General features: G+C 38.6%; 1 pseudogene; it reads right to left on the bottom strand.

Annotated features, from left to right (window-relative positions):
- Nucleotides 1-7,747: 7,747 nt before the first annotated feature.
- Nucleotides 7,748-8,403, bottom strand: LOC147938532 (uncharacterized; annotated as a pseudogene).
- Nucleotides 8,404-14,432: the final 6,029 nt, after the last annotated feature.

Genomic DNA, 14,432 nt, shown 5'->3' on the forward strand with positions numbered 1-14,432 from the left:
GTATAACTCTGCCATAACACACTATAACTCAGCCATAACACACTATAACTCAGCCATCACATGAATCGACGATATATTTCGTCCTGTATCATGATAACTCAGTCGTAATAAACTATAACTCAGCCATATAATCAGTCGTATAAATCAGTCGTTTGATTGTTTCTTTGATAACTCAGTCATGACATGAATCGACTATATATTTCGTTTTCCCGTAAAAGCTATAACTCAGCCGTAAATTTTATAACTCAGCCATGACATTAAACTTCACTAAAATCGTTTTGATTAGTTTCCATTACACTTCATCCAAACAACAACAAAAAATATATATAATAACAACGCCTAAACGAGAGATCTCTGGTCGGGGGAGCCCGATCGAAAAGTTTCGCCACCAACCCTCTAGCGTTATGGATGGTCCTGCAATCGCAGAACGGGAGCTGGGCCAGATACGTCAGTCTCCAATGGTTCCTCCACTGCGAGTTCGTTCACCGCAATTCGACAGAAATCTCGTACCCGTTGTAAGGCCTCTAGCCTTTCGATTGGCAATCCGGAGCCTCTGGACATCATGTCCTCTATAAAGGCACATGGGCCTTCAAGAAGATGGCGCTCGTGGAAGGCTTCACCCGAGGACTCCAGGAAATTGACGTATCGGATTAACCTAGTCAAGCAAGCTCGATAGGCCCAGACATCCGTCACGAACGGGAAGGCGGTTTCCCTCAGGGGTTCGCGATCGCCTTTCTGGAGATCGGGTACATCCATCTGATCGACCAGTTCTTTGCACGCCTTGTGCTCATCAAGTAGACGGACCATCCGCCAGTGTGCCAAGAAGTAACCTTCGACAATAAGGTCTTCCAGGACTAGAATGGTTCCCTCTAAACGGTAAAAACGATGGAGCTGGTCAAGTTTCAGCCGAAGCGCCCGAATATACGCGACCATCCTCTTTCGCCGAGCTCGGTACTCTCGGAGTTCTAGCTGAAGGGGAGACACACCAGGGTCGACAGTATTTGAGTTTGGAGCGACCTCACGAGATCGGGACGTCTCTCCTACCTCCTGTGGAATGGGATTTTCCGGCTCCCGATTGCCGGATGCGGCAGCTATCCTTTCCCGGGCCTGTCTCAGCAATGCGGATCGAGTTCTTGCTGGCATCCTTCTATTTCTTACGCTGGTGGAAGTTCGAATGATTTATTCCCCAAACCTTCATCCCTATTTATATAGAGTCATGGGATGTAACCGCCGCTGAGTCCACCAATCAGACTGCAGCGAAAATTCTGCTGTGTCCCGAGAATAACTATAAAAGACCGTGCAACACATTTAATGAAACGCGTCTTTCGTTTTCCCGTAAAGCTATAACTCAGCCGTTAAGCAATATTTTGGCAAGTTAACCTAATAATTACAAAAACATTTCTTTTGATAACTCAGCCATATAGATCAGTCGTTTGTTTTCATATTGTCTTTTTCGATAACTCAGTCATAACTCACTATAACTCAACCATGACATGAATCGACTATATCTTTCGTTTTCCCGTAAAGCTATAACTCGGCCGTTAAGCAATATTTTTGCAAGTTAACCTAATAATAGAATCGACCTTTCTTTTGATAACTCAGCCATATATATTGTTCATTTTGATAACTCATCCGTTATTTACTATAACTCAGCCGTCACATGAATCGACGTGACCTTTCGTGTTCCCGTAAAACTATAACTCAGCCAATACATGAGAGTAGATACTAAAATGTGGAAGCATGAAAGGTGGATACATAGAATTAGCCGAAGAAAAAAGGGACGTTTAATACATGAAAAAGATGGGAAACTATACGAATAAATGGAAAACAATTATTTTAAAATAAACAGAAATTAGAGTCACAAATTGATAAGGTAAAACTGGAAATCACTGCTAGAAACCCTAAAGGATCTTAGAGACTTTGAGGGACAACCACCAAAGGTAACAGTTTTTGCACTTGATTTCAAAGTCTCCGAAGCAGAGAGAACGGGAACACATCACAGCACAAGTGGGTGAAGGGAGTGGCGGGCTGTTAGGATAGCGATGGGAGGCTGAGTATGACTTTTTCCGGGCCGTATCAAAACGAGATAAATCATCCAGAAAATAATTACCACTTACAATGGCATCCGAAGACATCAGAGGATAATGATTTGCATCAAACAGCTGGAGATATAATGGATGGCCATATCCTCATTCCCTTGACAAATACTTAGTACCCCACATGCTAAGGTGGCATGACCATCGGCCGGTACAATACGACTGAGAATATCAATCCCACGCTGGATATCTCTATCCTCAGCCACAACCCTTAGCCCTTCGAAGTAAATGGCAATGGGGTTGCCGGCGTCAAAGCATTTGACGAAGAAAGGCCTGTGCCGCCCTTCATTTTGGAGGCCACCATCAGGGGCATTGGATGTGTTGATTTCTGATGAGGGATCAGTACAAAGGCAATAGATAGCAGTTGTCTTTAGAACTTCATCACTATATACTGCATTTTTCTCCCTACGACCAGCCCTTAAAATAGAACCAAGTGCGGTCCATCCACCATATTCTGCAGCATTTTCTGCAACAAGGGAAACGATTTTGATGAAAACGTCGTCGGGGAGATCCGGCATCTTGGGTGCTAGCGCGGACATAGTGTTGAAAAAAATAATTTTATTCTAGTTTGTAGTTGAGAGGTAATAGACTAAAAACGGGAATATTATAACTCAGGCACTTGGTTCTATTTGTAGTTGAGAGGTAATAAATAGACTAATGATTTTAGGGTTAAGCATATTTTGGCGGGAAACCATAAGTTATTCATGTAATAGACTAATAATCCTAGTGATAACTCAGCCGTCAAGTCATATATATATTTCAGCCATCACTTACTATAACTCAGCCATTACATGAATATACGAGACCTTTCGTTTTCCCGTAAAACTATAACTCAGCCGTTAAGCAAAATTTTGGCGGGAAACCGTAAGTTAACCTAATAATAGACGCGACCTTTCTTTTGATATCTATAACTCAGCCATCACATGAATCTATAAAACTATAACTCAGCCGTTAACTAATATTTTAGCGGGAAACCATAAGTTAACCTAGTAATCGACGTGACCTTTCGTTTTTCTATTGTTTTTCTTTTATATTCTCTTAATTCATTGTATCGTATTTTGGTGGGAAACCATAAGCTATTCATGTAATAGACTAATAATCCTAGTGATAACTCAGCCGTCAAGTTATATATATATATATATATATATTTCAGCCATTACTTACTATAACTCAGCCATCACATGAATATACAAGACCTTTCGTTTTCCCGTAAAAAACTATAACTCAGCCGTTAAGCGATATTTTGGCGGGAAACCGTAAGTTAACCTAATAATAGACGCGACCTGTCTTTTGATAACTATAACTCAGCCATAACATGAATCCGTAAAAATATAACTCAGCTGTAAAGCAATATTTTGGCGGGAAACCATAAGTTAACCTAATAGTCGACGTGACCTTTCGTTTTGCCAAAAGTTAACCTATTGTTTTTCCTTTAAATTCTCTTAATTCATTGTATCGTTTCGGTTTCTTACTCATTGTATCGTTTCCTTCTTCTCCGCTCACAATATATTGCACCTACAAATCTCCTCTACAACCAATATCAATATATCCTTCGATCATTGCATATGTAAGTCTCCTCTCCATCCCCTCTCAATCTATTGCATATTTTCCGATCATTGCACCTATCAGTTGGTGACGGTTGTTTTTATTTTGATAGCCGAGCTATGGACGGAGAGGGTTCCAGTAGGGGTCAAAAACGCAAGGCAGACGAAGCATTATCGCCAGCAAGAGTCCCAGAAGCTTACGAGTGGGAAGAGGAATCACTAATGGGTGTGTCCGAAGCCTTTTCTCAGACAAGGGCCGCGGTCGAGGCGGAGTCAAAGCGTCGCTACGCAGAAATTCTGCGTATGATGGATGAGCATATGAAGAAGAAGGAAGAGAAGACCGTCCTCGTGCATCAAGTGGAACTAATCGACGCTCAACTAAACCAACTGAATCAAATCTTGGCTGGAGAACTTGTCGACTTAGCGACAGAGCACAAGAAGTTAGAGGAGATGAGAGAGATTGCGGAGGCCGATGCTGACCTGTGTGTGGTTCCTCCTCCTGTTGATTGGGATTAACTAAAAGCTCATGGTTCCTCCTCCTCTTAATCGGTTTTTAGAAGTTAATTCCATTGTAATGTCGTCTCCTCTTCTTTATGAACCCTGAACTTGTTTGATTTTTATTTCTTTTTGTAATGTTTCATATTAATATAACTCAGCCGGTATTATGATAAATCAGCCACTAAAGATTTATAAATCAGTCGTCACATGAATCGTTGAGAGTTTTCGTTTTCCCATAAATATTGTAACTCAGCCGCAAAGTCATATATATCAGCCATTTATTTTCATAAAGTTTCTTGAGGTAACTCAGCCATTCTCACTCTAACTCAGCCGTAACATGAATCGGTGTGACATTTCGAATTCCCGTAAATATGATATCTCAGCCGTCAAATCATATATATCATTCATTTACTTTCAAATTTTTTCTTGTGATAACTCAGCCATAAGTCACTATAACTCAGCCGTTACGTGACCTTTCGTTTTCCAATAATGGTTATAACTCAGCCGTAAAGCGATATTTTGGCGGGAAACCATAAGTTAACCTAATAATTTTAAAATCCAGTTGTTGGCGGGAAACCATAAGTTAACCTAATAATATTAATATTTAATTGTCGAGTGATGTTCTTCTTCTTAAAAACGAAAATCCCCAAATGTCGAATGCTTAAACCCTAAAAAATCAAATTCTCGTAAATCATGAGCAATGTATCTGGAGATTCGAGTTGTGCATCAAATGTCCGAGAGAGAGGACGAGGTACATTTGTTGGCGTACCTAAGAGATGTTGGTGTGGAGAAGCAATCGTGGCCAAAAATTCGAAATCGGAGTCAAATCCTTGTCGATGATACTTCCGTTGTGGGTATGCAGCTGCGAAGAAGGTAGAGTCTGTTCTTGGTTATGTTGAATCTGTTCTTGTTGGTTTATATTGAATCTGTTCTTGTTCTAATTGTTGTCTCCATCACCTTGATAGCTTATGAATGATGAACACGTCTTCAAGTGGGTCAATGAGGCACTGTTGGATGAGGTAGAGTCTTTCTCTGTTCAAACTGAAAAACTACAAATGGAGCTTGGGAAGGAGCTATTTGAGAGGGTTGAAGATGCAAAATCAGAATTGAAAGCAAGGATGAAGGTTATGATAGTTGTGATAGTTTTTGGTTATATAATCATGTTTGGTCTATTTAAGATAGCAGGATGAGATAGTGTATGATGGGATTATGTTTCCATAATGTTGTTTGTTAATGGTTATGGATTCCAAGCAAACTAATGTTGTTGTTAGTGGTGTTTTATCAATCTTTTTTACTAACTCAGCCATATATTTACTATAACTCATCCATAACTCACTATAACTCAGCCGTCACATGACTTTTCGTTTTTCCGTAAATATTATAACTCAGCCGTCAAGTCATTTATATCACTCATTTACTTTCAAGTTGTTTCTTGTGATACCTCAGCCATAACTTACTATAACTCAGCCGTCACATGACCTTTCGTTTACCCGTAAATATTATAACTCAGCCGTTAAGTTATATATATCATTCATTTACAAGAGTATATCTGGTTTTTAGAAAGTTTTAAAAGGTTTTACAAATTGTTTATAATGATATACTATATCAATTTTATTTGCTTTTCTAAAAGCTTTACAAGTTGTTTCTAATATTAAAACAGTAGACTCTGAATAAAATATTTTTTAAAATAGAGTTTACAAGAGCAGTGACTGAAATATTTTAAACACTCCCCCTTCATAAGGAGTGTTCACCGGTCCGATTAGGGTGGCCTCCCAACGGAAAATGTCGTCATCAACAGTTACTAAAAAAAAGTCAAACACTCAGGATGGGAGCGGACCGTATAGATCGGACTCCAACGGTTCTTCCACCACCAGCTTGCTCAGTTCAGATCGCCAGATCTGACAATCCCGCCTTAAGGATCCAAGCCTTTCCATCGACACTTCCTAGCCCTTGGACACCATCTCCTCCAAGAAGGCACATGGACCTTCTACGTCATGGCTTTCGCGGAAGAAATAGTCCGTTGACTCCAAGTGGTTGATGTACCGCCTCAGCCTCTCCAGGCAAGCTCGGTAGGCCAAGACTTCCGTGTTGTGCGGGAAGTCAGAATTACCCAAAGGTTCGTAATCACCTTCGGGTAAGTTGGGCACCACCATACGGGAGACCTGTTCTACGCAAGAGGCATGCTCAGCAAGTAGACGAGTCATGCGCCACTTCGCCAGAAAAAAACCTTCGGCGATGAGCTCATCCAGGACTCGGATAGTCCCTTCCAATCGGTAGAGACGAAAGACTTGCTCGAATTTAAGACGAAATGCTTTAATATAAGCGCCAAGTCTCTTGCGGCGAGCTCGGTACATCCGGAGTTCCCTTTGCAAAGGATTAAAGTAACGGGATCGAGACGGAGACTCTTGAGGGGGGGCATTATCCGACGCATTCGGACCGAAACCGCTAGTTCCAGCGGCTGTCAGTTCTCGGGCCCGTTTCAACCATGCAGATCGGGTAGTCACTGGCATCTTTGCTAGTTTCGTTCTAGTTTGGAATGCTCTTAACATTTCCAACCCTTTCCCTATTTATACTAAAACTTGGAACGCAACCCCCATTGATTCCACTGCCGGGAAACCATAAGTTAACCAAATAATAGGCGGGAAACCATAAGTTAACCAAATAATAGAACGTGTAAAAATCACTATAAGTCTATAAAAATCCTACATTACGGATTTATAATTGGTACGATATCTCAGCCATTACGGATTTATATATCAATATATATCAGATTGTTTCTAGTGATAACTCAGCCATAACTCAGCTGTCAAGTGAAAATATCAGCCATTACTCTTTTGATAACTCAGCCATAATTCACTATAACTCAGTCGTAACTTGACCTTTCGTTTTCCCGTAAATAATATAACTCTTTTGATAACTCAGCCGTTATAATATATCATTCATTTACCCGTCAAGTCATATATATCACTCATTTACTTTAAAATTGTTTCTTGTGATAACTCAGCCATTACTCAGACGTCACATGACCATTCGTTCTACCGTAAATATTATAACTCAATCGTCAAGTCATATATACCACTTTACTCAGCCATAATGTTACTATCTCAACCATAACTCAGCTGTCACATGAATCGACGAGACCTTTCGTTTTCTCGTAAATATAATAAATCAGCCGTCACATGACCTTTCGTTTTCCCGAAAATACAATAACTCAGCCATAAAATCATATTTTGGCGGGAAAAAATAGTTATATGATTTGGCGGTATTACGGTATCAAGGCAACTAACACCAGTTAGACAACACCATTTTAGCTGTATTACGATATCTCAGCCATTGCGGATTTATAAATCACTATAACTCAGCCGTTATATTAATCGACGAGACCTTTCGTTTTCCCTTAAATACCATAGCTCAGCCATACATTAGTATAACTCAGTCATTTGCTTTCAGATTGTTTGTTGCGATAACTCAGCCATTACGTTACTGAAATATTTAATTAAAAAAGGAGTTTACAACAGCAGAGACTGAAATATTTAATTAAAAAGAACAAATATAAGATAAATTATTCAAGAGTTCTTAAAAATAGATTTGAACTATTTAAGTTCATATTCAGTTTCCACTCCCAGCATATTGATTAGTCATCTCTCTAGCCATGGCGTCAAACCTTCTCCTATCAGATTTGTAGAGGTTAGCAAGGTATTCAATGGTCTGTTCCTCATCATTGACCTCTGGTTCAATTAACTTCTCCACTAATTCCTTGAAAACCTTAACAATGGACATGGGAGTCCACCAGTCGCGCCTCAAACGTTTTATGTGAATGCCTCCCCTATCTGCTACATTTGGGTGGCAAATTCTTGTAATGAAAACAACCTGCATAATCAAGAAATTTTATTTAAAAAACTATTGAGTTGCTGCAAAAAAGGAGTACTAATAATCATGCTTGCTAAAATAAAAAGGAGTATAATCAAAAATAGATACCTTGGGGGGACTACTTGGGTAATCAGGTGGAAAAGTAAGCCTAAGTTTAAACACTCCCCCTTCATAAGGAGTATTCACTGGTCCGATTAGAGTAGCCTCCCAACGGAAAATGTCGTCATCAACAGTTACTAAAAAAAAGGCAAACACTCAATCTCTTTTATCCTTAACAGTAAAACAAATCTACTCTGAAGATGTATGTGTTTACCTGCTGTGATGTTTGGCGAAAGATCCCTGTTCAGACATCTCAGATCAGTCCTTATAAGGCTTGAAGGAGAACGACGGGCCATTTCTGACGGATTGAAGGAAGAATGTAAATAGATTTTTCGAATCTGAGAAATGATTTAGGAGTTTTCGTGAGACAAATGTTTGATGAGTAAGTCCGATAGCAAAAAGTATTTATAATACGCGAAACGTCGCTTTGGTTTACAAAAAGTACCCCTTCGGCTTCATAAGCGACGCTTCGCGTATTACGCCTTCAATCAATTACGGTTTTACAAGTCTCTGATAGCGCTGTTTCGAACTATAACTCAGCCTTAACGTTACTATCTCAACCATAACTCACTATAACTCAGCCGTTACATGACCATTTATTTTTCCGTTACTATTATAACTCAGACGTCAAGTCATATATATCACTCATTTACTTTCAAATTGTTTCTTGTGATAACTCAGCCATGACATGACCTTTTTTTTTCCCGTAAATATTATAACTCAGCCGTCAAGTCATATATATCACTCATTTACTTTCATATTGTTTCTTGTGATAACTCAGCCATTAAAGAGAGGAGAGGAGATACTAAATTGTGGAAAATAGGGACCTTTAATACATGAAAAAAGATACTCGCTTTTAATACAAGAAATGGAAAATAATTATTTTAAAATAAACAGACTTTAGAGTCGCGAGTTGATAAGGTAAAACTGGAATTCACTACTGGAAACCCTAAAGGATCTCAGAGACTTTGATGGACAACCACCAAAGGTAACAGTTTTTGCACATGATTTCAAAGATGTCTCCACAGTGGAGAGGAAGGAGACCGTTGAGATGATGGAGACCGTCTTCTAAATAACACATCACAGCACAAACGGGTGAAGGGAGTAGCGGGTTGTCAGGATAGCGAAGGGAGACTGTGTATGAGTTTTTTCGGGCCGTCTTATAACGAGATAACTCAAACATAAAATAATTACCGGTTAACATGGTATCCGAAGACTTCAGAGGATAATGATTTGCATCAAACAGCTGGAGGTAATGGACGGCCATATCCTCATTCCCTTGACAAATACTTAGTACCCCACATGCTAAGGTGGCATAACCGTCGGCTGGTACAATACGACTGAGAATATTAATCCCACGCTGGATATCTCTATCCTCAGCCACAACCCTTAGCCCTTCGTAGTAAATGGCAATGGGGTTGCCGGCCTCAAAGCATTTGACGAAGAAAGGCCTGTGCCGCCCTTCATTTTGGAGGCTACCATCAGGGGCATTGGATGTGTTGGTTTCTGATGGATCAGTACAAAGCCAATATATAGCAGCTGTCTTTAGAACTTCATCACTGTATACTGCATTTTTCCCCCTATGACCAGCCCTTAAAATAGAACCAAGTGAGGACCATCCACCATATTCTGCAGCATTTTCTGCAACAAGGGAAACGATTTTTATGAAAACATCGTCAGGGAGATCCGGCATCTTGGGTGCTCGAGCGGACAGAGTGTTGTAAAAAATAATTTTATTCTAGTTTGTAGTTGAGAGGTAATAGACTAAAGTAACGGGAATACTTGTATATATACAGAGATGGAATAATATTATATTATTTGGTTGGACCAGAGTACAAGAAAGTTTTCCCGTAAATATTACAACTCAGCTGTAAAGTGAATATATCAGCCATTACTCTTTCGATAACTCAGCCATACCTCACTATAACTCAGTCGTAACATGACCTTTCGTTTTCCCGTAAATAATAGTATAACTCAGCCGTCAAATCATATATATCATTCATTTACCTTTAAAAATTTTCTTCTAATAACCCAGCTATTACTCTCTATAACTCAGTTATAATATGTCTTTTCGTTTCCCGTATATATTATAACTCAGCCGTCAAGCGATATTTTGGCGGGAAACCATAAGTTAACCTAATAATAAACGCGACCTTTCGTTTTTCCTATTGTTTTTCCTTTATATTTTCCTCATTCATATGTCTGACTCTCTTTCATCTCTTTCATCTCTTCTTCGTTTCTATTGTTTCTCTTTATCTTCTCTTAAATCACAGATCTGTCTATCTGTTACATCTTCCTATCGACATGGAAGTTGTTCCTCACATCGATGGACAGTTTTTTAGAGATGTCGAAGCGATCATCTGCGCCACTGGTCGAGAGAATATTCCGGTTCTAAACCCTGGTGTGGGTTCCTTGGTTGACAAAACCACTGTTACGTGGTTCAAGTTCCTTCACGTTCTCTCTATCGCGATCGGAGGAATACTTCAACACAACTGGTACCATGCGTGGCCGACGTACCGCTTGATTCCCTTCCACTTTAAGAGACGGTGGTTTCTCCTCCTCGCGGTAAGATCAATAAAACAAACCATATTGATATTATTCTTTACTCTTATCGTTCCTTTCCTTCAATTGTAGCGTAAATACACGTGGGATCCAAAGCATACTTTAACGGTCTGGACGCAGTTTAATTTGGTGGCTAGAACGATATTTTGATCCCAGATACGTGCTCTCAGGAGGATATGGGCGAGTGGTGGCAATAAACCCAAGATGCTGACTAGCATAGTTTGGAATGATTTGGTCGATATGTTTGAAGAATTTGGCCCAGATGACGTCAGTTTCAAAAAGTGATTGTCATTGTACTTTTGTGTCGTCTTCTACATGAACTAATGAACTATGAACTACGAACTATGATTTTGTGTTTTTTTATTTTTTTATTTCGTTTTGTTAGTACTTTCATATTAATATAAGGGAAGGGAATCAGTCGTTATTACGATATCTCAGCCATCACAGAATCATAACTCAATCATAAAGTTCAATAAGTCAACCACATTATAGAATAACTCAGACATCACTTTACCGTAACACTTTGAATAATTATTTTAAATTTAGATTTGAGTTATAATAATTTTAATTTAAATTGTCGGACAAATACTTTTACAAAAAATAAAAATGCGTGAAACGTTTTAATAATATCGAGAGACGTTTTAATACTTTAAGAAAAATAAAATTCGAAATTCGAATAATAATTATTTAATTATTTGCAATAATATCTTGTGATAAAAAGCTCACTTTATGAATTTATTATGCGTGTGGATTTGAGCAGGCACAGAATTAGTGATTTTTCACGCTTCCCTAACAACACTTTTTGTAATATCGAGAGATGTTTTAATACTTATTAGTAATCTGACAGAACAAAAGACCCAAGAAAGAAAGAAGAATACGTTTTCATATCTTCATATTATTGAGAAGACCCTAAACAATAACTCAGCCATAACGTTACCATAACTCAGCCAACCCCAATTTAGAATGACTATATAACCGACCAAACCGATCCAAACCGAAAACTAATTTTTCCATTATTTTCGGTTAATTACGGTTATATTCGGCTTGCTATCGGTTATATTAAGTTAATCGACCTAATTTGGATAACATTTGGGTTATTTATGGTTATATAGTCGCCTAACCGACACATAACCAGAAATAACCGAAAAGTAATTTCAGAATTTTTTTAAAAATTTGAAAAATGGTTATCATATTAGTATATCCAAATTACCACCTTAAACCAAACACAATATAACCAAAACCAAACTGTTATATTCAAACCCATAATATTGGAAATATGAAACATACATATCTAACCCTAACCCTAACCCTAACCCTAACCCCTAAACGTCATGTGTTGTATGTTTTACACATCCTTGGTGAGAATGTGTAAAAATCAATCTTTGTCTATAATTATTACTCTTCATTGCTTATAGTGATTGTAATATTCCTTTTTTCATTCTATATTTTAATTTTGAGTTATAATAATTATAATTTACAAATATTTCATAAGTCAGCCGTTTATGTCGACAACTCAGTCGTATCAGTCAAATGTTTGAGAAATACTTTTATTAAAAAATTTTTTTTTTAATTCAAATTCAAATTTTAAATTCTTTTTAAATAAAAAATCGCTAAATCTTACTTATTAAGCGTGTGGTTCTTAACAGTAAACATAATTATTATTTGTGTCTCTCCAACAACACTTTTTGTCTTCTCGAGAAGGTATATAATAAATTAATATACCGTAAACGATAACTCAGCAATAACTTTACCATAACTCAGCCAACCCCAAATTAGAATGAATAAATAACCGACCAACCGAACCAAACCGGAAACTATTTTTACATAATTTACAAATATTTCATAAGTCAGCCGTGTGAAGTATGTAAATCAGCCGTAACTTAACCGTAAACCAGCCATAATTTTGAAAATAGACAAATCAAAGTTTTACAAATCCAAGTACAACGAGATAACAAACGAAACGAAGGAAGGACATAATGCATTATTTAATCTGGATCAAAAAAACCAGGTGCCTCATTGTAGATTTCTGCAGCCATTTTAACCGGTATAGCCTGGATATTTTGATCACTGATTCCATCGAAAGACACACCAAGCGCTAGACATTCAATAAACTTTAAAGCGTACACGCCACAGTCACCAACCTGTACGTTTTGAGGGACCTTGGAGGCACTCTTCCTCCTGAAACCGAACTGACTGGCAGTAGGTGTACGAATTTCGTGAGGAACGTTCGCGTTCATCATTGCTGGAATCATCCGTGTAAACGCCCTACAATCATTCAGCATTTTAAGCTCACTCTTTTCGGTTACTTGTCCCACGATGCTATCATAGCAATCAATATGCCTTCTCTTTAGATCCACGTGCAGCGCCACCCAGTGATTGCCTCCAGTTTGTGGACAAATATACAGGTGATCCACATCTTCTATCCACTTCAAATTAGTTTGTTCATCTGATGGAATCAAACCTTTAACTAATTCTTCATAACAATTGCCAGTCATTGTAAAAAACTTGGGTTTCATATTGAACATCGTATAATCACCAATCATCGATCTAGTGAACCACGGGTCTATAAACGCAATGCGTTTGTTGTGGAATGGGAAGGGATCTCGTTTGTACCTAATACTGAGGAGTCTCATAAACGCGCCCAAGTGCTGTAAAACAGAAATCAAGTTATAATATCTCAGCCGTAAACATAATAACTCAGACGAGATCCTAATAACTCAGACATCAAGTTAAACTTACTTTATCAGACAGCCACCCAAATGTACCAGACGGCCAGTTATTTCTTTCGGTGATGAGAGTCCTATAGAATTCAATATTTGATGTTGACTTGCCTAATGGTGTACCCCTAAGAAAAAAATAAGAACATGTTAATATAATTTTAACAAGATGTGATTAACAAGGGTCTAAAGGGTCATACTCGGCTTTCTTTAGGTACTCCAAAAGTTTCTGCAACTTGACCGGATCAACAGGTGCCAGAGGATCATATATTCCAGGTCCAGGTGAACAGTTCTTCCTCATGCACGTCAGTCCGTTGTCCCCAAATATAAGGAAAAGTCCTCTCTTGTGTAGCTTGTAGTTTATTCAATGAACTTCTATCCGGGGACAGCTTAACATTCTCCAGCCTTAAAGCTTTGATTCTATCAAGCCTAATCTTTTCCTCCTCATCATCCTCAGATTCAGGTTCAAGGATATTGTATTCAGCCATAATCTTGGCTGTCATATCACATATACTGCTGTCAGCAGCGTCGGCACCAGCGTTTGCACCAGCTTTGGATACTCCCTCATTCAAATCAGATCCCAATTGATTGATTTGATTAGGCTTAGTAGTCTTTCTAACTCTTTTCTTTGGCGGATTATTTCCATCCTTCTCTTCCGCCAACTCTTTGACCTTCTTTGCAGCCGCCGCCTCATCTTCTGCCTTCTTTTCCGCAAACTCTTTGACCTTCTTCGCAGCCGCCGCCTCATCTTTGGCCTTCTTTGCCGCCAACTCTTTGTTCTTCTTCGCAGCGGCCGCCTCAACTTTGGCCTTCTTTGCATTTAATTCTTCGTCCTTCTTTCCATCATTGACATTTTTCCTCGTGTTAGTCCGTTGAATTGGTTTCGTAGCAGCTGGAGACTTCTCAATGAAATTAAGAATATGATCTTTATCAAACTCATCTTTATCAAACTCTTTATTCAGATTCCTACTGACACCAGCCAAACCACTGCCAACTACTTGTATAACATAAGCGAAGACAATTAAAGATAATGATAACTCAACCTA

The sequence above is a fragment of the Camelina sativa genome, chromosome 9, assembly GCF_030686135.1.
Source record: "Camelina sativa cultivar CO46 ecotype springtype chromosome 9, ASM3068613v1".
NCBI lineage: Eukaryota > Viridiplantae > Streptophyta > Magnoliopsida > Brassicales > Brassicaceae > Camelina > Camelina sativa.